Raw genomic sequence first — 3,173 nt, forward strand, 5'->3', positions numbered from 1 at the left:
GGTTAGGGGAAAAGGAAAGGCCAGATACCAAAAGTTAACACAAGACGGTCTGTCCTCAGCGGCAAATGGCTGATATAAACCACAAATCCTGTAAGAGTTCAAAGCGGGGGGAATTCTTTCCTGCTTCCCCTTCAGATAAGGGTGATTAAAGATCTTCTGAAAAAGTGAAGACGTGCCAATAGGGAGCCACGGTTGGTTGGCCCTGAAAGCCATCAGCAACAATGAGGCTCCAAACTCCCATCATTACCTATAAAAGCCACTAGTCTTCAAGATCCCCTTTAAGACAGTAATGATGCATCATTCGTGGCTAAGATAGCCTAGCGGAGGGATGCAAAGGAAGGATGCTTAGAAAAGCAATCAGGACTTTCCATACCACCTTTATCTTGAAAACCCAAAGATTCCTCCTTACCAGAAGGGTAATTCTGGGATTATTACATACGGAGATCTCCATACCCTCTTCCGCCCCAAAAAAGTAAAGGCAGAAAAGGGCCTCTTGGTACTGCTTCTGTAACGTTTTAGCCAAATCAATCCGTAAATTTTCTGTGGGTGAGTAGACATTGTAATTTGAGTTATAACCTGGATATCGGGTGTACCACCCAACGGCAGACCACACTCAGCGCACAACACTCAAAAGAAAGTGAGACTTTGGGCTTGGTTTTGGCAAGTTTTGATATTCTTAGGTCCAGTCTCATGTGTAAGGCTGAGAGAGGCACAGACCCAAGGAGAAAACAATGCTCAGGATCAAGCAGGAGACGGTGTCAGGTTCTAGGTGATCGGTCCACTGCCAAGGGTTAATCAGGGGAAGAGTCAGGATCCCAAGGAAAACCTTCGCACGGTGTAAGAAGCCTTGGAGCAGGAAAATATAGCACTAAGGAGACATCTGAGGCAAACACCTAATCCTATGGACCAAGTGTCAGAGGTCAGGAGAAATCTGGAATTTGATGCATATGTGGTGCCCAGAGTCAGTGCAGAGACATCAGCCATTAGGCTAATGGTGACATGAGTAAAGTCACATCCCACCAACAGCTGGACGGATGCTCCTAAAGTATTTTCTGCCCAGGAAGGGATTAGTGAAGGACCTCTGCAGGTTTCGGCCTGGAGATCAGGCCGTTTCAAATACAGCAATGACTGAGGGGACCTGGGTTGAGAAGACAGAAGTTGATCAGACTGCTTCTATAGGAGAGGCTGGAATAAACACTTTTGAAGTGATAAATTTCGAAAAGTGAGAAATTAACTTTGTTGCAATGGTCAGTTTGTCCTTTTCAAATTTTCTGCTTTATCCATTTTGCTGCCTGGACAAAGTGGTAAATGTAAAAAACATACATAGTAGAAGAAACTATGGGGAATCCTTAAACTCCTCTTTGATGCAGAAGTCTTTCCTAAATACAATAGTAAAAAAAAAAATCATAATTTTAATTAGACCACATAAAATGTAAAATTTGGTTCAATTAAAAATACCATCAGCATAATTAAAAGGCTCTATAAAGCAGGTAAAATATTAACAAAAAATATGACAGCTAATGCTCTTGATACATAAGTTACTGCAAACAAACCTCAAACAAAAAGTGGTAAAGAATCATACATCTTTCACAGAAGAATAAATACTACAGATCAATAAGCATGTAAAAAGGTACTACGTTTTCACCAGGAATGAAAAGGTACAAAATATAACCATAAAGAGATACTGATGTTCACTTCTTAAACTGACAAAGGGCATATTAATAATAAAACTGGGAGAGTTTCTTTTGTACAAACACATAATAGTTGCAAAATAAAGTTACTTTAAAATGTTTCTATATTATAATGCCCTTGGTTGCTGCTTGAGAACAATAATACTGAAGGAATATTTTTGTAAAGGAAAAATCATTACTTAAAATTTCAACTTTGAGGGCTTTACATCCACGACATTATTTATTTGCAATATCCTGAAGGATCATATTTGCTCTCTAGAACAGGAAAGTTTCCAAAATGCTCTAACAAGACCCACCTACTGGAGATAAAACTCTCAAATGTCAATGAATGAGGGTCCACAGCCCATAGAACACTCAAGCATTCCTTCTCCAAGAAGTCTCTACCACTAAATAAAATAGATCCCAAGGTCTTAGTCCCTGCCAAAGGATAACCACCTCCTACTTATGGCCAATGATTTGAAGACATAGGTGATTTTACATGCAAGCACACTCAAAACCTCCATACAGTATATTAGATACTTTCATAGTCAGCAAGAAACAAAGAAGAACAATATTATGAACAAAATGTAAAACCCTTGCTGTGTCTTTGGACTCTAATAAATCAGAACCAACTATACAACCTGGGGGATTCATACTATTACTACTGAGCTAAAATGTCACTTCAGTTCAGTTCAGTCGCTCAGTCGTGTCCAACTCTTCGAGACCCCATGGACTGCAGCACGCAAGGCCTCCCTGTCCATCACCAACTCCTGGAGTTTACCAAAACTGATTCCATTGAGTCAGTGATGCCATCCAACCATCTCACCCTCTGTTATCCCCTTCTTCTCCCACCTTCAATCTTTCCCAGTATCAGGGTCTTTTCCAATGAGTCAGCTCTTCGCATCAGGTGGCCAAAGTAATGGAGTTTCAGCTTCAACATATAAACACTCAGGACTGATCTCCTTTAGGATGGACTGGTTGGATCTCCTTGCAGTCCAAGGGACTCTCAAGAGTCTTCTCCAACACCACAGTTCAAAAAGCATCAATTCTTCGGCACTCAGCTTTCCAACTCTCACATCCATACACGACTCCTGGAAAAACCATAGCTTTGACTAGATGGACCTTTGCTGACAAAGTAATGTCTCTGCTTTTTAATATGCTGTCTAGGTTGGTCATAACTTTACTTCCAAGGAGTAAGCGTCTTTTAATTTCATGGCTACAGTCACCATCTGCAGTGATTTTGGAGCCCCAGAAAATAAAGTCTGCCACTGTTTCCACTGTTTCCCCATCTATTTCCCATGAAGTGATAGGACTGGATGCCATGATCTTAGTTTTCTGAATGTTGAGCTTTAAGTCAACTTTTTCACTCTCCTCTTTCACTTTCATCAAGAGACTCTTTAGTTCTTCTTCACTTTCTGCCATAAGGGTGGTGTCATCTGCATATCTGAGGTTATTGATATTTCTCCCGGCAATCTTGATTCCAGCTTGTGCTTCTTCCAGCCC

At 40.8% G+C, this 3,173-nt stretch overlaps 1 protein-coding gene across 1 annotated transcript in view; it reads left to right on the top strand.

Annotated features, from left to right (window-relative positions):
- Nucleotides 1-3,173, top strand: part of APOBEC4 (apolipoprotein B mRNA editing enzyme, catalytic polypeptide-like 4 (putative)) — a 7,558-nt gene that overhangs the window by 569 nt on the left and 3,816 nt on the right. The window lies entirely within an intron of this gene.

The sequence above is a fragment of the Bison bison genome, unplaced genomic scaffold, assembly GCF_000754665.1.
Source record: "Bison bison bison isolate TAMUID 2011002044 unplaced genomic scaffold, Bison_UMD1.0 scf7180017864322, whole genome shotgun sequence".
NCBI lineage: Eukaryota > Metazoa > Chordata > Mammalia > Artiodactyla > Bovidae > Bison > Bison bison.